The 22815-nt window shown below is 37.3% G+C and overlaps 1 protein-coding gene across 1 annotated transcript in view; it reads right to left on the bottom strand.

Annotated features, from left to right (window-relative positions):
* Nucleotides 1-22815, bottom strand: part of Ppef1 (protein phosphatase with EF-hand domain 1) — a 136227-nt gene that overhangs the window by 70628 nt on the left and 42784 nt on the right. The window lies entirely within an intron of this gene.

The following is a 22815-nucleotide window of genomic DNA, read 5'->3' as shown; positions in this document are numbered from 1 at the left end:
GGTTTCCTCATCTGTAAAATGGGGATGGTAATAGCACCCACCTCTGGCACTGCTTAGAAATATTCCATTCTTCACTATACTATATTCTTCAAAGAATATCCTTAAAGGAGACATATGGAGGACTGGCGATGTAGCCTAGTGGCAGAGTGCTTGCCTAACATGCACAAGGCCCTGGGTTCAATCCATTGCATCATCAAAGAAAAAAAAGATTTTTTAAAAATGGACATAATGGAGATGCAATTGCTTCTTTGTGGTGGTAGGGAGTCTGATATCACCACAGCCTGGCTGTCCACCTCTAGGGAAGAGAATGTGGATCTGAGATGGGTGCACACTGTGGAGTATCATGGCACAACTGGAAGCAATCTGTTAAATAACCAATAGTAATGTGTGTAGGTCTTAAAAATAGTGCTTCCACTAAAAAAGTTATTAAAAGTCAGACACAGAACCAAATACAACACAATAACATTTTGTATCAATTAAAAATATACATACATAAACCATAATATACATTTCAAAAGAGTATAAACAAAGAAAATATACTACATGCAATAGAATGGTTAATTATAAGAGAGGCAGATACACATGATAAATGGATAAAAGGGAATAAACAAAATAATTAATACAAAAAAAGAACTTGTACAGATCAATGATGACAACATACAATGAACTGAGAAGTTTGATTCACTCTACTTTCTATACCTGAGAGCCAATAGGCCAAAGACAGATGGATAGATAAGACACCTTACACCTTAGTGAGACACTACAAATGAAATGCTGAGCCTAATGCCTGCTGTGAAGCATATGGTAAACAAACTGAAGCTTTAAGTATTATTTTGTTTTGTGGACTATTCAGGCACACTGTCTCTTGTGTGGATCTGGGTAGCCTTTCAACCATCCTGTAGTTTCACAGTATTAAAGAAAGATCAGGTGAGAGATAATGGGGTTTAAAATATAGTCTCTTATGCCTCAAGTTTTAGAGTGAACAGCAATCAACAACAGCTGGCTCCTTTTAGTCATGCTGTCATTTTCTCCAATTAGGACATAAAAATGAAGTGTTGACTATAACAAGAATATTCTGAAAGCAGAGGTCCCACCTCCAGTAACAGCATCCTTTGCTTTGGTATTGTGTGGTACACTGAGTATCTGACCTGGTTACCCTAGAGTGATAGGCTCTAGAGACTCCTGTTTCATTATTCAGCTTTCAGAAAATTTGGGGAAATATACTTAAGGTCAAGTATCACGATCTTTACAGAGTGATTTGTTCAATATTGCAAAGCAAAGGAGTAGTAATACCATGGCCAAAGTCTCAAGTGTTCTCTAGATAGCATTATGGAGAGCTCAGGCTCACCCAAACTGCCTGTACCTTGGGAAGTCACTGTCATAATGAATCAATCCTCTCTCCTCAGGGGTTCCTGCTATTTTTCAAGCACAATGCTCCCATTCTTGTGAAGTGCACTAAGCACTTACTGAGAACCAGGCATGTGTGAATTCCTGCAATCCTCACAACACTGTGAAACAGAGAGGCTGAGGAAATGACTTAGGCTCACTTAACCATCAAGTGGAAATGGACTACAAGGATTAGAACTCAGGTCTGACTGATTCCAGAGACCAAGATTTTAACCTCCAAAGAGCTACTGGCTTTTGCTGTGCCTCATCTTCTTCACTGTACAATAATGTAGTGGCAAAATGATGACTGAAGTCTCTTCTGTTTAGTTTTAGCAACCTCAATAATAAATAGCTAAGTTTATTATTTCTAATCTGTACATTTCACAGTTGTCTCTGTTAGTTAAATAATAACACCTTGATACCTACTGGACAATTTTTTACATTCAATCAAATTCTCTCTATTCACATCTTTGTAGTTTAGACTAGACCCAGCCTGATAAGCTGGTCTCAGCAAGGTAGGGAAAGTAGGCCCTATTTAGGCCTCAAGCTCCCTACTTCCTGAGTGCTCCAACTCAGGCCCCTATATTGGAGTTTTGAGTACTTGTGCAGTAGTTGAAAAAGTGGGCTTTGATCCACATTGCATCATTATTCCTCCAGTATACAGTTCCATCTAAAACCTTTCCCAGACATGGTGGAGCAGTAAGCAGTGGTGGGTCAGCTTCTCTGAGACTCAGAATCCAGACACTGGAATATAATAATTTGGGAAAGAAAAGAAGGAGGGAGGTGAGTCCCTGGGAGCCAGGAAGGATTGGAAGGGAGAATTGTAGCCCATGGAGACAGACTCCCAGCTCACGAGTGAGAGAGAAGAGGCTCAAATATCCAGACACACTGAAGGTGGGGGACCCCAGAGGTCTCCATGGGGAAGTGCACCAGTGTAACAGAACAGTGGACAGTGTGAATTACAACAGCTGGTGAGTGACCATAGTCCAAGCATCCCCCTGGAATGGGAGCTTGGCCAGTTGCCATATTAGTGAGGGGACAAACTGAACCAGGACTCAGAGCAGCCATGGGTTGGCTCCTTCTCAGGGCTCTCATTGACTGGGTAAGGTACAACCTCAGGAGATACCCAGGGAGCTGAGGTCAGGCTGGCAAGAGATACCCAGAGACTTGTAGGCTGAACAAATCAGGCCCCAACCCCACAACCAGAGGCCAGGGTCAGCCTGAACTTCTGTGGAGCTGAAAGCACCAAAAAAAGTATCCTGCCTGATTCCTATCGCAGGATTTTTGGGATTATCCAGTACCCTGCCCTAATCCTACTTCAGTCTTGCTAGGATCATTCAGCATAGATTTGGGTTCTGATACCTTTTTCTACGGTGACAGCAGAGACACACCCTTAATAGGACACTGCCACAAAACTGCAGACCCCAGAAGATAACTATAGGATTGAAATAACACAGAAATCTCATTTTTTAATCTTTCCTATTTTTCCTTTTTTCTTAATTTTTGTTGTTTCATGAATATGAACACTGTTTTTTTTTTAGTTTTGGGGGTTTGTTTAGTCCTTATTCTTATCTTTTCCCTCTTTCTTTCCCTCCTATCTTCTCTACCAGTCTTCCAAACCTTGAGTAATCTTCCTTTGTCCTTTGGCTTTACTTCTAATCTTCCTATATTTTTTTCCTCTTATCCCTTTTAAATTTTTTCCCCTAAGAGTAAAATCTCTCTGTTGAGGGGATAGCTATTATATACAATTTTTCTGATTTGTTCTAGATTTTATTATATAACTATAAAATCTTATACCCATGGTTTAAGGTGGCAAATTAAGTAACCAAAGTTTGTCATTTTCTGGACTGTACTTGATGCTATTATTATTATTGATCATACTATTTCAGCCAAGATGACATAGTTGGTATGATCTGTTGTTCTTCCTTATATATCAATGCCAAGATTGTCTGGAGGTCATAAACAATACCATAAAGCAGCACCAAAGAACTAGGTGCTATCCCAAATAGGCAACAAATTCTCATCCCTAATAAACTGAAGAGGCAGGATTTTGGGACACACTCAAAAGCCAAAAGCCAGCTACACTTAGAAGACATCTGTGGAAAGTATTCATTTCCTAAGTTCTCGATACTAGTAGCAAAGCTACATACTATAAACAATTTACAAGCATCAATGCAGAAAACAATTTTTAAAAATAGCAAGATGGATGCAGTCTAGACCTCCAGTTCACCCAAGACAAATCCAGGGGGCATTGAAGTAGAAGAAATCATAAGCCACCCAGCTGAAATTTCTGAAATGGTAGCAGCAGAAGTGAGAAAGCAGATAAATGAGGCTCTAGAAAAAAACAACTCAGAAAGTCACACAGATGACTAAAAAGATGATCGTAATGAAGGACATGGTTAGTGAATCTATAGTAGACACAGACTTTTTTTAAAAAAATAGAGGAGTTTGGAAAAGCAATGGAAACCATGAATGCCCAACATAGCAAAGAATCGCATTCCATAAAACACATGATTCAAACAGATATCCAGGAGATTAAAGTCTACTGAAAATATATGCAGCAGAATCACCTAATGTGAGGAAAGAACATCAGATCTAAAAAACAGGTTTGCAATTAGAGATCATCAAATGAAAGACATTAAAAATAGCAAGACTGATAGGAATCAATGAAAAAATCAGAAGATAGCACAAGTGACATAAAAAACCTGTTCACAGAAGTAATGACAGAAAACTTCCTAAGTATGATAAAATAATTTGACATACAGATAAGTGAGGCGTAAAGAACTCCAATTAGCCATGATCAGATAAAAATTACACGAAGGCATATAATAGTCAAATTCCAGAAATTCAACACAAGAATTGAATGTTAAAAGCTATCAGAGAAAAGAAACAAATCATAAATGAAGGAAAACCTATCAGAATCACAGCAGACTTTTCAACCCAAATCCTTAAGTCAAGGAGAGATTGGAGTGAAGTATTTCAAGCCCTAAAAGAAAACAACCTCCAACCCAGATTGGATGTAATCTGAAAAACTAGCATTCAAAATTGATAGAAAAATAAGATACTTCCATGATAAAAAATAACTAAAGAAATTCATAGCCAACAAGTACACTCCAAAAAGCTCTGAAAAATATTCTAGAAAAAGACAATTTCATTTATCCCAATAGAATGAATTTACCAGGTAAGACAAGCAATTAAACAGAAGCGAAAGAGGGGCCCTAACAACAGGAAAATAATATGACAAAGATAAGTAAATACATATCAGTTATAACCATCAATGTAAATGGTCTAAATCCACTAATCAAAATAAACAAATTAGCAGAATGAATCAAGAAACAAGATCCAACAATATGCTACATACAAGAAATACATTTAATTAAAAGAGAAACACATAGACCGAAAGTCAAAGGATGGAAAACAAATTTCCATGAGACCAAAACCTAGAAAAAAGCAAGAGTAGCTATCCTATTTGCAGACAACGTGGTATTTCAAGCCAAGATTAATCAGAAGAGACAAAGAAAGTCATTACATACTTGTTAATGGAAAAATCCAAGAAGAAGAGATAACAATCAAAATATTAACTCAGTGGCACCATACACGCCTTGAAAGTGCAAGGTCCTGAGATCAACCCCCTGTACTAGAAATATATATGCACCAAACCACTGTGGAAATCTGTGGAGATTTTGCAAAGAACTAAAACTAGAGGTTCCTTTGACCCAACTATAGCTCTTCTTGGTATCTTCAAGAAACAATTAAAAACATCATACCACAGTGATATATGCACACCCATTTTATAGCAACACAGTTTGTAATAGCTAAATCTTGGAAACAGCCCAAATGCCCATCAACTGATGAAGGGATAAAGATGATGTCGCGTTTTTCTTATGTGATGGAGTACTACTCTGTCATAAAGAAGGATGAGCTTCAGACATTTATAGCTAAAGGGATGGACTTTGAGACCATATTCTTAAGTGAAATAAATCAGACACATATATTTAAATACCACATTGTTTCTCTGGTGTGAGAAACTGAATGTGGAAATAAGAACTGCCGCCGAGCAGATGGCTCTGGTGAGTCCATGTGTAACACGCTGCTGACACAGCTCCACCTACCTTCCCATGGGCCACACACAGCTCCTGACAGAATTGGGCCACCAGGAGCCCAAGAGCCTGGCAGGTTAAGAAGGCTATGTAGGGAAGTGGGAACTTTAAGAAAAGATTAGGCCCTTCAGTCAAGCATAGCAGAGGAGCCTGGCATCAGCTTGCAACCCTCTGCTGGGCCCGCCTCTTCAGCATGGAGCAACAGAGGAGCACAGGAGCAGTGCAAGATTCTCTGGTAGGCCCGCCCCTTCAGCCCAGAGCAGCAGAAGACCCCAGCCATGCAGGTGCCAGTACAGTGGTGTCTGTGCCTCCACCACTGCGAGCAAGAGAAAGAGGGCCTCTCTGAGGCCCCTAGATGAAAATTGAAGCCCACTGGAAAAGTGAAGAAAATCTCTGCAACAAAGGCACACCACATCACCATAGTTGGTAAGTCAAAGGGCCCTGTACCTCACATAGGAACCTGGTCTAACTTCAGGAGAAAGACAGCTGAAACCTGTGCAGAACCTTGCAGAGTTCAACCCAATAGGAGGTCAGAGATCTCAACTTGGACCTTGCAGCCAGAAATCAGCCTGAACCTCAGGGGACAGCAGCTGGCCTGCTGAAACTAATTAACTTAGATCTGCACACTCCTGCCAATGCTGTCTATTGTGTCAACAGAGGCATACTCTGAAAGAGGCCCTCTATTTCTATTTGTATTTTTTATTTTCAAAGTAATGTTTTTCTCTTAACTTTAATAATTTAAAATTTTTATGTTTCTTTTCTCAAAATTTTACTTTATCTTTTCTTATCTTCTTTTCTCTCTTTCCCAGTCTCTCTCCCACCTAGATCTTCATTTCTCTCCCTTTTTGTTCCTGTTCCTATCCTAATTCAAATTTATTTTCTTTCTTTTCCTTTTCTTCTCTTTTTCCTTCGCTCAATTGCCATTAGTTTTAAAAGAAAGTGATTACAGTCTCTAGCCTCCCTATTGCTGTTACTTTGTTCTGTTCTTGTATATATATTGTTCTGTCTTCTCCTCCTCTCTTCAACAACTTCCTAGAGTTTGTGTGATCTTCCTGTGTCCTCTGACCTCAATTCTAACCTTTCTCTATCCTATCTATTCCTCCCTCCCTAACTCCTTCTAAAGCCCCATCTTGAAGGGAAAGATCCTATATTGAAGAGTTTATTCACTATAAACATAGTTTGGGCTGGTCCTAGATTTTGATATAAATCACACAGTTAAAAGTGATAGATTAATAACTACCTCAAATTGTCATTTTCTAATCTGTGCTTGATGCTATTGTGTTGCTGATTGTATCACTTGGGCTAGGGTGTTGTGATTGATTTAATCAGTTGTACTCCCTGATATAATGCAGATGAGATTGCCTCAGAGTCATTAGGACTCCAAAATGAAAGACCAGCTATATCTGGAAGATCAAAGTATTAATCCAGGAATTAAACCAAGGACAGTACCAACAACAAAAATAGAAATGAGAAGACATTAAACAAGGCACAAACAGGGACTTCCACCTCACTAAATGCAAACTGGGGGAAATGAGGTGGAGAAGTCTGACAGTCAACCATCTAGACACCCTAAACCAATAGCACAGGAAATAACAACACTGATAAATGAGGCTCCAGAAAAATTCAACATAAATAATTTCACAGATAACCACAGAGATGGTGGGAAGAATGAAAGATGCGATTAGAGACTCTAGAACAGAAACAGACAAAAAAAAAAATAGATGAGCTCAGGACCATGATGGAAACCATGAATAACCAACATAGGAAAGAAATGGAAACCTTGAATACCCAACATAGTAAAGAAATGGAATCCATGAAGCAGATTTAAACAGATATCCAGGAGATTAAAAACTCTATAGAAAACATTCACAGCAGAATAAATGAATGTGAAGATAGAATTTTAGATCTAGAAGATAGGATTGGGGTCAGTGATCATGAAAAGAGAGGTCTCTTAAAAATAGTAAGGGATCATGAGAAATCGGTCCAACAACTCTTAGATGATGCAAAGAAGAATAATGTAAGACTGATAGGAATCCATGAAGTAGCAGGAGAAAGTACAAGTGACATAACAAAAAACTGTTCATGGAATTAATGACAGAAAACTTCCCAAACAGAGGTGAAGAATTTGACATACAGATAAGTGAAACATATAGGACTCCAAATAGCCATGATCAAAAAAAAAAAAAAAAAAAAAAAAAAAACAAACAAACAAAAAGCTACACCTAGACATATAATAATCAAGATCCCGGAAAACCAATAGAAGAACAAAATACTGCAAGCAGTTAGAGAAAGAAACAAATCACATGCAAAGGAAAGCCCATCAGAATCACAGCAGACTTTTCACACAAACCCTTAAGTCAAGCAGAGCCTGGAGTGAGGTATTTCAAGTCCTAAAAGAAAACAACCTTCAACCTAGACTGATGTATCCTGCAAAACTATCTTTCAAAATTGATGGGGAAATAAGATATTTCTATGACAAAGAATGCCTGAGAAATTTCATGAACACCAAACTAGCACTCCAAACAATATCCTGAAAACTTCTAAACAATATCCTGAAAAAAGAAAATGAAGGCCAAACCTCCATGAGGGCCAACAAAGCAAATATACCAGACAAGGTAAGAAATTAAAGGGAGAGTGAAAAATAAAAAATAAAAGAACCAACAACAGAAAAATAACATGACAATGAAAAGTCATTATATAACAGTTATAACAATCAAAGTTAGTGGCCTCAATTCACCAATCAAAAGAAATAGGCTCACAGAATTGATTAAAAAGCAAAATCAGCCATGGATTTAGCTCAGCAGTTCGGTGGCCTGCCTCGCAAGCGCAAGGACCCGAGTTCGATCCCTTGTACCAAAAAATAAAAAAAATAAAAAGCAAAATCCAACAATATGATGTATACAAGAAACACACCTAGTTCAAAAAGAAACTCATACACTGAAAGTAAAAGGATGGAAAACAGTTCTCCATACAACAGGAGCCCAGAAAGAAGTGGGGGTAGCTATCTTATTTGCAGACAGAGATTTCAAACCAAAACTAATTAAGAGAGACAAAGAAGGCCTCTACATCCTTGTAAAGGGAACAATACAAGAGGAAGAAATGACAATAATAAATATGTATGCTCCAAATACTACTGCCCCCAACTATACAAAACAAATATTAATGGATATGAAAAACAAAATAAGCACTAATACAATAGTAGTGGGGGACCACAATATGCTACTGACATAGACAGATTATCTAGACAAAAAAATCAACAACCAAAATAACAGAAATGAACCAAGTCTTAGAACAAATGGACATAGTAGATGTCTACAGAGTGTTCCACCCCACAAAATCAGAATATACATTCTTTTAGGCTTCACACAGGTCATTCTCCAAAATAGACCACATGCTAGCTCATAGAACATGCTTAAGTAAACACAAAGGAATTGAAGTTATCCCCTGCATATCATCAGACCATAGTACAATTAAATTGGATATCAATAGCATAACAAACTGAAAGAACTTCACAAACACATGGATATTGAATAACACTCTCCTGAACAACCAATGGGTCAGAGAAGAAATTAGACAGTTCTTTACAAATTAATTCCAATGTCAATTCAACATACAGGCACCTATGGACACAATGAAAGCAATTCTATGAGGGAAATTCATAGCAGTAAATACCCATACTAGGAAAACAGAGAGAGCTCAAATAAATAACCTAATGCTTAACCTTAAGCTCCTAGAAAAAGAAGAGAAGGACAAACTGAAAACTCATACAATGGAGGAAATTATAAAGATCAGAGCAGAAATTAATGCAATGGAGACTAAGAGAAAGACACAAAAAAATCAATAAACCAAAAAGGTGATTTTTCAAAAGAATAAATAAAATTGAAAAACCCTTAGCCAATCTTATAAAAAAAAGGAAAGAAAAGGCTCAAATTCATGCGATTAGGAGGTGATACCACAATAGATCCAGGAGAAATCCAGAATCACCAATACCTACTTTGAGAAACTGTACTCTAAAAAAATGGAAAATACAGAAGAAATGGGCAGATTCCTGGACACATATGAAATTCCAAAGTTAAATGAAGAAGATATAAAAAGTCTAGACACCCCAATTACATTCAGTGAAATTGAAAATGTAATTAAAACATTACCAAAAAAGAAAAGCCCAGGTCCCAATGGCTTCAATGCTGAATTCTACAAGACATTTAGAGAGGAACTATTGCCACTACTCTTTAAACTCTTCAATGAAATTGAAAGGGAAGCAATACTTCCAAATTCATTCCTAGAAGCAAGTATTACTTTGATCTCCAAACCAGGGAAAGACCCAGCCAATAAAGAGAACTACAGGACAATCTCCCTAATGAACATAGATGCAAAAAACCTCAATAAGATACTGGCAAGCAGAATATAGATGATCATCAAGATCATACACCCTGACCAAGTTGAATTTATTCCAGGGATGTAAGGATGGTTCAACATATATAAACAAATGAATGTAATACACTATATTAACAGAGTCAAGGACAAAAACCATATGATCATTTCAATAGATGCAGAAAAAGCATTTGACAAAATTCAACACCCATTCATGATAAAAACCCTACAGAAAATTGGAATAGATGGTCTTTATCTCAACCTGATAAAGGCTATCTATGAAAAACCAACAGCCAATATCATACCAAATGGTCAAAAGCTGAAAACATTCATGCTAAAATTAGGAACAAGACAAGGTTGTCCACTATCACCACTCCTGTTTAATATAGTTCTAGAAACATTAGCCACAGCAATTAGACAAGAGAAAGAAATAAAAGCAATAAAGATAGGAAAGGAATAAGTTAAACTGTCACTATTTGCTGATGATATGATACTCTATATAGAAGACCCAAAAAAACTCTGCCAAAAGACTTCTAGACTTAATTGACAGATTTAATAGAGTAGCTGGATACAAGTCAACACTTCTTGTACACAAATAACAGACTCACTGAGCAAGAAATTAGGGAAACAATTCCTTTCACAATAGCATCCAAATACATGAAATATATAGGAATTGATCTAATGAAGGAGACAAAAGAACTCTACAATGAAAACTACAGCATGCTGAAAAAAGAGAAAGAGGATATAAGAAGATGGAAAGACAACCCTTGCTCCTGGGTAGGAAGAACCAACATAGTGAAAATGGCCATACTTCCAAACCTGCTACACAGATTGAATGCAATCCCAATTGAAATCCCAACAGTATATTTCATAGAACTTGAGAAAATAATCCAAAAATTCATTTGGAACCAGAAGAGACCTAGACTAGCAAAAGCCATTATAGACAACAAAGATATGGTAGAGAGTGTCACAATCCCCAACTTGAAACTATACTACAAAGCCACTGTGATAAAAACAGCATGGTACTGGCAAAGAAACAGACCCAAGGATCAATGGAATAGATTAGAAGATGCAGAAACAACTCCAGACATACTCAGCTACCTCACTTTTTATAAAGGAGCCATCATCCATGGAGGAAAGATAGCTTCTTTATTTTTTTTCCTCATTGAGTTTATTGGTACATTTTAGGTATACAGTATAGTTACATTCATTATTGGGATCTTGTACCTTTGCATGACAGGTCTTGGTTCTCATTTTTCCCCTTGTCCCTGCCCTCCCTTCACCCTTCCTCCCTCCCCCTTTACAAGCACTTCATTTCCATTTCTTCATTTTCTCCTATTTTTCTTTTCCCTTATTAGCTTTCCCCTACCCTTCCCACTTTCCCTACACCTTTAGCCCCTTTCTTCCTATTTCACAATGTCTGTCATATCATTAGGATCTTATGTACTATTATAGTTTTTCACACCAGAGAAACTATTCAGTATTTACACATGTGTGACTTATTTATTTCACTTAGGAGTATATCCTCAATATGTATCCATTTTCCTATGAATGACTCTAATTTCTCATTCTTTATGGCTGAGTAGTATTCCATTTTTATAGAAAAACCACATCTTCTTTATCCAGTTTCCAACTGATAGGCAAATGGGCTGTTTCCAAGTTTTAGCTATTACAAACTGTGCCGCTATAAACGTGGGTGCACATACATCACTGTGATATGATTCTTTTAGCTCTTTTGGAAAGATAACCAGTAGAGGGATAGGTGGGTCAAATGGAACCTCTAGTCCCATCTCTTTGAGGTATCTCCATATTGATTTCCATAGTGGTTGCACCAGTCTGCACTCCCATCAACAATGGAGAAGGGTTCCTTTCTCCCCACAGCCCCACGAACATTTGTAATTGGTTGATTTCTTGATAGCAACCATTCTGTGTGGGGTGAGGAGGAATCTCTCTGTTGTTTTCATCTGCATCTCTCAAATGACCAGTGATGTGGAACATTTTTTCATATATTTACTTGCTGCTTTTACTTCTTTGTCTAAGAAAGCCTCTTTAATAAATGGTGTTGGAAAAACTGGCTTTTGATTTGCCAAAAATTAAAACTAGATCCCTATTTTCACCATGCACTAAACTAAAATCCAAGTGGATTAAAGATCTAAAATATCAAAATAGAAACACTAAACTTATTGGAAAATAAGTTAGGTAAAATTCTAGAAGACATTGCCATAGGAAAAGACTTTATGAACAAATCCTCAGCAGCATAAGGACTTGCACAAAGAATCAACAACTGGGATCTCATTGTATTAAAACATTTTTGCAGTGCAATAGAAACCACCAACAGAGCTAAGAGACATCCTACAATGTGGGAAAATTTTTTACCAGCTGCTCCTCAGACAAAGGACTACTACATAGAATATATGAAGAACTCAAAATATTAAACGCCCCCCAAATATAAAGACCCAATTCAAAATGGGCATCTGAAATGAATAGACATTTCTCAGACAAACAAGTAAAAATATCAAGTAAATGTATGAAAAAATGTTCGACACCACTGGTCATTCGAGAGATGCAAGTGAAAACAACACTGAGATTCCACCTCACCCCAGAAAAAATGGCTGCTATCAAGAAATCAATCAATACGAAATGCTGGTGGGGCTGTGGGGAGAAAGGAACGCTTCTCCATTGTTGTTGGGAGTGCAGACTGGTGCAAACACTGTGGAAATCAATATTGAGATACCTTCAAGAACTAGGATTAGAGGTCCTATTTGACACAGCTCTCCCTCTGCTGGATATTTTTCCAAAAGAATTGAAAGAATTATATCACAGTGATATATGCACACCCATGTTTATAGCGGCACAGTTTGTAATAGTTAAAACTTGGAAACAACTCAGATGCCCACCAATTGGAGACTGGAGAAAGAAGATGTGGTTTTCCTACAAAGTGGAGTACTACTCAGCCATAAAGAATGAGAAACTAGAGACATTTTTAGCTAAATGGATGCACATTGAAGCTACACTCTTAACTGAAATAAATAGGACACACTTGAGTAAATAACAAATAGTTTCTCTGGTGTGAAAAACTAAAAGTGTAAATAAGGTTCAAATGTTATAACTGATAGTGTGAAATGGGAAAATGGCTAAAGGGGAAGTGGGAAGGGCACGGGAAAAGGAAAATGTGATAAAAGGAAACAATGGAAACAAAGTTTTTGAAAATAGGAAAGGGTGAAGGGGTGAAAGGAGTGCAGGGGTGTGAGGAAAAAATAAGAACCAAGACATGTCATGTAAAGGTATAAGATCCCAATGATAAATATAACTGTATTGTTTGCTTTAAATATACCAATAAACTTAATGGGAAAAGAAAAAAGAACTGAGATGTATAATGGATATTTGGCAATGGGAAGAAAGTGTTCAAATGGGAAGAGCAACAAGGAAGGAGGGAGGGAGAAAGGAAGGAAGGGACAAGAAAAAAATGAAAACAGAAGGAAAAAATGGAAACAAAGCTTTTATACATAGGGAGGGGAGGGGGCTTAAGGGGAGTAACGGGATAAAATACCAAAAAATGTATGAAAAAATATATGCACTATGAGAGCACCTAGCTATATATAACAAACATTAATGGACACGAAAAATCAAGTAAGCACTAATATAATTGTAATGGGGGCCCTCAATACCCCAGCTGTCACAAATATCAGCTCATCTAGACAGAAAATCAACAAAGAAATATCAGAGCTGAACTAAATCTTTGAACAAATGGACTTGGTAGATGGTATGCCTTGTGTCCAGATGTCTCCCCAAAGCCTCATGTAGTCATGGGTGTACTTTTCAGAGGTAGCTGGATCTAGCGTATATGGTGCTGGGAGCAAGGGTGTGTGATTACTAAATCAGTCCACTGATTGGTTTGGCACAGTTTTGTTTAGGATTAAGGGTGTGAGCCTAGGGTGACTAGCCTGCATAAAATATAAGGGACAGAAAGAGGGTTGATATGCTCTTGCCTGCCTGCTTTCCCTGGACTATTTATCCTCTGCAATGCCCCTCTGCCATGCCACCCTGCCTTAGAGCCAGGTGGCTATGGACTAAAACCACTACAAACTTTAAACCAAATAAACTTTTCCTCTTTTAATTTTAGATGTCAGGTATTTTGTCTCAGCAATGGGAAAAGCAACAGGAAAAGTCAATAAAACAGTACATATCTACAGAGTGTCCCAGCCTACAACAGAAAAAAAAAATTAGAGAAGATCAAATACCCCTACTCTTCATACTCTTTAATGAAATCGAAAGAGAAGCAATACCAACTCATTCCTGGAAACAAGCAGTTACCCTGATATCAAAATCATAGAAAGACCCATCCAAAAAAGAGAACTACAGGCCAATCTCCTTAATGAACATAGACGCAAGAATCCTCTATAAGATTCTGGCAAGCAGAATGCATCAAGATTATACACCATGACCAAGTAGGATTCACCCCAGTGATGCAAGGATGGTTCAACATACACAAATCAATAAATGTAATACACCACATTAATAGAACCAAAGATAAAAACCACATGATCATCTCAACAGATGCAGAAAAAGCATTTGACAAAGTCCGACAGCCATTCACGATCAAAACCCTGCAGAAAATTGAAATTGAAGGTCTTTATCTCAATCTGATAAAAGCCATCTCTGACAAACCAACAGCCAACATCGTACTAGATGGTCAAAAACTAAAAGTTTCACTATAAAATCAGGAACAGGACAAGGAAGTCCACTGTCATCACTCCTATTCAATATACTTCTGGAAACATTAGCCAGCACAATTAGACAAGAGAAAGAAATAAAATGAATAAGGATAGGAAGGGAAGAAGTTAAATTATTATTGTTTGCAGATGGCATGACACTCTATATAGAAGTCCCCAAAAACTTTACCAATATATTCCTAGATTTAATAACCAAATTCAGTAGCATAGAAAAGTCAACAAAGTCAACAGTCAAAATTCAATATAATTGCTATACATGAATAAAAAACTCACTGAGAGAGAAATTAGGGAATCCATACCTTGCACAATAGTATGAAATAAATGAAATACTTAGGAATCAATCTAATGAAGGAAGTAAAAGACCTTTACATTGAAAAGTACAGTACTCTGAAAGAGGAGATTAAAAAGGATATCAGAAAATAGAAATATATCCCTTGTTCCTGGATAGGCAGAACAAACATAGTGAAAATGGCTATACTTCCAAAACTGTTATACAGATTTAATGTAATCCTGATCAAAATACCAATAATGTACCTTACAGAAGTAGAGAAAACAAGCCTAAAATTCATTTGGAAACAGAAGAGAACTAGAATAGAAAAAAAATCCAGAACAACAAAGGCAAGGCAGGGAGTATCACAATCCCTGACTTAAAATTATATAACAAAGTACTGTGATAAAAACAGCATGCTACTGGCAAAACAAACAACACCAAAAACTCTGAGGATCAAAAGAACAGAATAGAAAATACAGGAACAACCTCAAACACTCAGCCACCTTGTCTTTGACAAAGTGGCCAAACACCTTCACTGGAAGAAAGCCTCTTTAATAAATGGTGCTGGGAAAACTGGCTTTCCACTTGCTGAAGATTAAAACTAGACCCTTATCTCTCACCATGTATTAAAATGAAATTGAAATGGATAAAAGATCTAAATATTGAAACAGAAACATTTAATCTGCTGGAAGGTAAAAATCTTGAATACATAAGTGTAGGCAAAGACTTTATGTACAAACCCTGATCACACAGGAAATACTACAAAGAATCAACAAGTGAGATCTCGTCATGTTAAAAATCTTTTTCACAGCAAAAGAAACCCCCAACAGAGTGAAGAGACAACTCACAGAATGGGAAAAAAAATTTACCAGCTATTTCTCAAAGGACTAATACCTAGCATATATAAAGAACTCAAAGAAAATCAGACCCCCGAAATTTAAAGACCCAATCCAAAAATGGGCATCTGAAATGAATAGATATTTCTCAGATGAAGAAGTAGAAATAGCAAATAAATATATGAAAAAATGTTCAAAATTACTGATCATTTGTGAGATGCAAATTAAAACCACACTGATATTTTATCTCACTCCATAAACAATGACTATCATCAAGAAATCAACCGACAACATTTGCTGATGAGGCTGTGGGGGAAAAGAAATACTTCTCCATTATTGGTGGAAATATAAATTGGTGCAACCAATATAGAAATCAGTATGGAGATTCCTCAAAAAACTAAAACTAGAGGTTCTATTTGATCCAGCTATTCCCCTTCTTTGTATCTTCCCCAAAGAGTTAAAAGCATTATACTACTGAGATATATGCATGCCCATGTTTATAACAGCACAGTTGTAGTAGTTAAATCTTAGAAATGGCCTAGATGTCCATCAACAAATGAAAAGCAAAATATGGTTTTTATATACAATGGGGTACTGCTCTCCCACAAGGAAGGATACAATTGAAACATTTAGGTAAACGGATGCACCTTGAGACTGTACTTTAAAGTGGAATAAATCAGACACACACCTTTAAATACTGCATTCTTTCTCTTGTGTGAAAAATTAAAAGTACAAATAAGGACCAAAATGGATATAGATATTGGGAAGTAGGAAGAAAACATTAAAATGGAAAGTGGAACAAGGGAGGAGAGATGGGGAAGGAAAGGAAGAGGAAAGAAAGAATTGAGATGTGTTATGTACATGCACCAATTACCCATGATGAATGTAATCATGTACTGCATATACGTATTAATACAGTTTTTTAAATGAGCATGAGGATTTTGAGAAGGATTGAAGGAATGTGTCTTTTACTGTAATAAATTTTAAAATTGAAAACAAAACAAAACCTTGCCTGATGTTTAAGAGCCCATTCACCCACTGCAGGGCAACACTAGGTAGCTGATGACCCTTCTCCAGAGCAGAAACCTAAGTGGCAAGAGGAAACACCCAGATATGCAAGACCCTACCCCAGGGGACTGCTGACTCCAGCACCCCCAACCCTGCTCAGAGTCAAGGATGTATGTTGTCCAGCTCTGGACAGATTAGATCTGTTTCAAGTATTGCTGCCGCATCATGAAACAGGACCTATATCTGTCACATTAATTGTATTCAGGAAAAAACAAAAAGCCATTGTTGTATGTGTCCCAAGGTTTTAATAAGTTACCTGGCCAATTTTCTGTGACCAGCACAAATGGTTCCTCTCTTACTAAGCTGGATTTGTTTTGTTTCATTTTGTTTAAAAAATAGATTCCTTTCTATGATTTTTTCAAGAAATGAAATATCTAGGTAGGGAGGTAGTTACAAATCAAATAATAAATTTGGACCATTAGCTTTGTTCCAAAAACTGTACCTGATTCTTTATGTGGATCATTGAATTTGATTTGATTTAGTCCTCCTAACAATCCTATAAACTTCCATTAACCTTATTTTACAGATAAGGAAACCAAGAGCTGATATACTTTGTTTGGAGTTGCAGTGCTTGCCAATGGGAGAATGTAAAGGCAAATCCAGGTCTCTATAATTCCAGAGCCTGGGTGCATAACCATCGTGCTATACAATCAAAAGTGGCATTTGGAATCTTCCATAAAAACTGAGGTAATATGTAGAACAGTACCTCTTTACCACACTTCCTTCCCTTACATTCTCTATTCTCATCACCCGAACTACTGCTCTCCATAGAACTCTTTACCACCTGACATTCTATACGGTCATATGCTCATGTATTTGTTGTTTATCTTCCCTATCTAAGCTACATGAAAATAGAGCCTTTGTTTTGCTCACTGCTGCAACTCCAGCACCTGGAGCAAGACCTGGCAAAGGAAATGGATGGATGGATGGATGGATGGATGGATGGATGGATGGGACTGTTATAAAAGCACATAATAATGTACTAGTGTTGACATAAGTATTAGTAACATATTAATTGATTGATATAAAATGTTTTTCACATCGTCAGGCATACAGGAAGTACTCAATAAATAGTAGAAACTTTTTTAAAAAACTGTCTCAGGGCTGAGGATGTAGCTCAGCACTACAGTACTTGCCTCACATATACAAGGCCATGCATTCAATCTCCAGTACTGAAAAAAGTCTCTTCAGGTTAACAAAGTCTAGTGGCCCATAGACTTCCTAATTGCACATACTATTTCATTAAAAACTTCATAAACTACCACTGACAAATTGGATACTATCCCAGATCTCAAGAGGTGAGAATAAGAAGAGCCATGACAACCAGCACAGGATTCACTCCTAGAGTCCCCAGTCTTTCCTCAGATGTCACCTTCTCTCAGTAGAGCCTTTCTAAGCACTCTTCTTAAAATGGCACCCCTCACCCCATCGCCAGTTTTCTTCCTTATTTTTTCTCCATAGCACTTATCACCATGTGATACAAGATACATTTCATTAATTTATTGTAGTCGGTCTCCTCCCATAGAATGTAATTTCCAGAAAAGCTGGGATTTTGGTCTGTTGGGTTAGCTGCTATATTCCCTGAGTGTGGAGCACAGAAGGTACTCAATGAATATTAATTGAATGAACGAATGAAATTACTGTTTAGTTAAGACATTCTGATGTGTGTTTGTCTTCATGCTGACTCGTAGTTTTATGGGTTTGTTTTGTTTTTTGTCTTTTAAATAGGAGTTTCTTTGATAGTTCTTTACACAAGGCCCATATTTGGAATGATAAGCCATTTAAAAACTCTGCTTTTGAAATTCTGCTAGCAGAGGTCTCCTGAGGAAGCAGCAGGATAAGCAAATATTTAATGTATTTTTAAGGGGCCTGACATCTTGTCAGGAAGACACAGAGGCACAAGTGTGATAGAGCTGATTAAAAGGAATTCAAATGAACTGGAAAGAGAATGAATCCTCTAGTGGCAAAAGACTTTAAATGAGGAGGAAAAGCATCTATTACTTTGGCTGCTCAGAGCATGATGAGAATAGGGTATGGCTCACCTCTGCCTGGGACTGCGGGGTTCATTGATGTGTTTGTCTACACATATTCTACAGCTGCCACCTGTAAGAGTGTGTGGCTGTTCCAACTGAGGCTTCCAACTTCACTGGGAAAACAGCTCAAAGCACATGTGTAGTAGACGGGAGATGTTCTGAGTCCTGCTGCTTGGGCTGTGCTATGTTGAATGTCCTCTTCAAAACTCATGTTGAAATGTAATGGCTATCGTGAAGTAAAAGCTTTGTGAGGCACTTACCTACCTCATAAAGGGATTAATGCTGTTATCTTGAGAGTGGGTTTGTTATCTCAGGATTGGGTTCCTGATAAAATGAGCATGTCCCCCACCTCTTTACACACACACACACACACACACTCTCTCCACACACACACACACACACACACACACACACACACACACACACACGCATACGCACCATGTGATGTTCTCTGCTGTAGATGAGGCAGCAAGAAGACCTCCCTGACACCTCGAGCCTCCAGAACTGAGAAAAATGAATGTCTTTTCTTCATAATGTACACAGACTGTAGTATTATTTTATTGCAGCAGAAAAAAGACTAAGATAGGCAGCAAGCAAGGAAAAGACATTATGTGGTTTGCTCATTCACAAACTTCAACATCCCTGAAGATACAGGGATAATGCAAAATCCTCATCCCTGAAAAGCATCTTAATTAAATATTTAAGCAAGTAAAGCATGAAGCTCAGTCTCCAAATAATGACAGATATTTTAAATTAACACTTTCCACTTGACAAATAGGTCATAATTTTAGCACTCTCAGAAACCTCTGGCCTTCCCATTATAAAAGGCAAGAATTAGAGGTCATTTCTATAAATTTATTTACTTACTCTCCTATCTCAACTCCATCCACACAAGTTAATGAAAATAAGTTCTAAATTTATAATCAGGATCATGTAAAGGTACAAGATCCCAGGGATGAATGTAACTACTGTATACCTAAAATGTACCAATAAATTCAATGAGAGAAAAAAAATTATAATCAGAAAACTTCCATATTGGTCCTGACTGAAGCAGGTGCCAGCTGTGTAACCTCAGGCAAATCACAATCTCTCTGGTCCTCAGTTTCTCATTTGAACAATGAGAGCTTTGGGTGAAATGATCTCTAAGATCCTTTCCAATCATCAAATATTCTAATTCCTCCATCTGCCGCATTAAATGTGCTATTAAATGTGCCATTTAATGCCACAGCTGCAACCAACCTATTGTTGCACATAGCAAAGCTGCAAATAATCATTCAAAGACAAAATGTGATGTGGAAAGCTGAAAACTCAAACAAGCAACTTCTGGACAAAGAAGATAAATTCTAACAGCTACTCATAAGTAAATAAATCAGGCTGTGGGGAGGAAGCTCAGTGGTTGAGTACTTGCCTAGTATGTGCAAAGCCTTGGATTTGATCCCCAGGACTTCAAAGTTAATAAACTTTGATTATTCCTTTAGGAAAATGCAAGTCAAGACACTAATACCTTTGGCTTTCCCATCAAAGAGATGAGAAAAATTTGCTAGCAATTGCTTCCAGAACATTAAGAATTTCACCTATTACCTCTCTATAAACAGCCTAAAATATTATTATTATGGATGTTCTGTTAACTGGTTCAAGTGAGAGTCAATAGAAGATTGAGGAAAGATGAATGGGGAGAAAGTGAAGGCGAGAGGAGGTTGGGAGACAGGGTATACACGAGAAGGGTCTAAGGCTCAGAAGTTTCAGTGATGAACAAGAGATCAGAGAATGGGATGATAACCATGAAGATTTCAGAGGTAGACAATGGGGGCAGAAAATGTGAGTGAGCAACTGAGTTTGAGGTGGATGGGGTGCTGGAATTTAAGAGAAGATCTAAGATGCCACGGTCTTTTGAGGTTATTTACACCTATAGTGAAGACATGAAGGATGATGCTTCATGTCTTCATTAAACAAGGAATTTAGTGAACACCAAAAACAAGAGCAGGCTGAACCTCAAAATGCATAAACCTAGACTGCAATCACCACAGACATGGTAGATTAGGAATTCTTAATACTTTGAAAGCTTTTCAAATGTATGAAAAAGTGGTAAGAATAATACAACTATTAATATTTTGTCATATATGCATTCTCTCTCCACACATACCATCACCATTCCTTTAGTCTCCTTTACTCTAAAACAATTCCTCAGCCTTTCTTTCTCTTTAATAACAATGAAAGTTTCGAAGAGTACAGGTCAGCTGTTTGGAAAATATCCCTCAGTTTGGACCTTTATGCTATTTCCTCATGATTAGATTCAAATTATATATTTTGGCAGAATAAGCAATGGATTCTTCTAAATGCATTACATCAAAAGGCAGATGATGCTAATCACTTTCATTACTGGCGATACTAACTTGGATCAGTTACTGAAGGTGGTATCCACATGAAATTCTCTATTGTCAGAGTACTTTTATTTTCTTTTTCACCTAATAAACAACTTGCTGGAACAAGCTTTGATACTGTGAATACATTCTGTTCTCCAAAATGACCACCAATTTTTGCTTAAAACAATCACTTCTATGGTGGTCACAAAAAAGACATTTTCCAACTCATTCCTTCTATAGTTATTAGGATTAGGATTTTTAAACATCCCATTTAAAGCCAAAACCATCTTCTGAAGGTTTCCATTACAGTTGTAATCCTTGGCTATGCCACTAGTTCAGGAAACATGAAGATTCATCCATACAACACCAAAATAATAAACTTCTATAGTTTATAGCCCCCGCATGCACTCATACACTCATAGGTGGGGCCTCTGGGAGATGGCTGGATCATGGGGGCATGATACTCTTCAGTGGATTATTACACTGATGAGTTTGTGGCTGGATGAGGTGTTGGGAGGTGAGGCCTGGTCAGAGGTGGATCACTTGGGCATGGCTTAGAAAGCTCTATCTCCCTCCTTTCTTCCCTGATCCTGACTGTGGACTGAAACCTCTACAAACTGTGAGCTAAATGAACCTTTCCTCCTTAAAGTTGTGGATGTCTGCTATTGTGTCTCAGCAATGAGAAAGTAACTAAGCACAGGCCAACTCAATAAAACACTCAGACCAAGAGAACAGTACCTTACAAGTAACTGTATTTGCAAATAACTGTAACTCTTCCATATTATTTTTTGTCAATTTTCTCAAAGAATCATTATTGTCTGTCAGGATATTAATTTCTTAAAACTATTACATTCTTAAGTATATAAACATTTAGTTGTATAAAATATTAATGTCATTCTAAATTATTAAAATATTTTCTCATAAATGTTCTACTAACAATTCAACAATGACTTTTAATCTTTATTCATAAAAACTATCTTGACTTCAATTCTGTTTTATGTCTCCCATTTTATTAATTACTAATCTGTTATATTGCCATCTGTATTTGCTCACCCAAGGTCAAATACAATCAGTATTTAATTTTTGTCTTTTGTAGTTACTAAAAAGTTAATTCTGACACTTAAGAAACAAAGGGCTATAATCTAGAATATATAAAGAACTCAAAACAATCAGTCCCCCCAAATATAAAGACCCAATTCAAAAATGGGCATCCGAAATGAACAGACATTTCTCAGACAAAGAAGTAAAAGCAGCAAATAAATATATGAAAAAATGTTCCACATCACTGGTCATTCTAGAGATGCAGATGAAAACAACACTGAGATTCCACCTCACCCCACAAAGAATGGCTGCTATCAAGAAATCACACAATAATGAATGTTGGCGGGGTTGTGGGGAGAAAGGAACCATTCTCCATTGTTGGTGGGAGTGCAGACTGGTGCAACCACTATGGAAATCAATATGGAGATACCTCAAAGAGCTTGGACTAGAGGTTCCATTTGACCCAGCCATCCCGCTGCTGGGTATCTTTCCAAAAGAACTAAAAGAATCACATCACAGTGATGTATGCGCACCCATGTTTATAGCAGCACAGTTTGTAATAGCTAAAACATGGAAACAGCCCATTTGCCCATCAGTTGGAAACTGGATAAAG

This window comes from Fukomys damarensis, unplaced genomic scaffold, assembly GCF_012274545.1.
Source record: "Fukomys damarensis isolate Sample0158 unplaced genomic scaffold, DMR_v1.0_HiC HiC_scaffold_39, whole genome shotgun sequence".
Taxonomy (NCBI): Eukaryota; Metazoa; Chordata; class Mammalia; order Rodentia; family Bathyergidae; genus Fukomys; species Fukomys damarensis.
The sequence above is the reverse complement of the archived record's forward strand: the minus strand, read 5'-3'. Positions and strand labels throughout refer to the sequence as shown.